Source organism: Salmo salar, chromosome 01 (assembly GCF_965601325.2).
Source record: "Salmo salar chromosome 01, fSalSal1, whole genome shotgun sequence".
Taxonomy (NCBI): Eukaryota; Metazoa; Chordata; class Actinopteri; order Salmoniformes; family Salmonidae; genus Salmo; species Salmo salar.
This window is the reverse complement of record NC_138291.1, coordinates 160657849-160658293: the sequence shown is the minus strand read 5'-3', so window position 1 is coordinate 160658293 and position 445 is coordinate 160657849.

Genomic DNA, 445 nt, shown 5'->3' with positions numbered 1-445 from the left:
TGAATGGAATACTGCATTTCATGTTTATTACAGGTTTATTATGGGTTACATAATAAACTGCAGGTTGGTAGGTGTTGCTACACTATTTGACAGTTGCTAACCAGGAGTGATGGACATATTTATCGCTCATTACGTCAGATTTCGATGGATACGGTGACTTCGGTGCGAGGACGGCGTGATGACGTAGGCCAATTTAACGTTTGAGGATGGGTAGAGATGGTGCTTTCAGGACAACTTGGAACTCGGAAAAAACGGGTTCAACCATGACGTCAGTGGTCTTCAGGTCGAAAAGTCACAGCTCTAGAAAGATACCCGAGTTCCCGACTTAAAATTCCAATTTGGATGACCGTTGAAAACGACTTTTCCCAGTCGGAGCTCGATTTTTTCCGAGTTCCCAGATGTCTTGAACGCACTGAAGTCTGAGATTTCCGAGTTCCCAGATGTT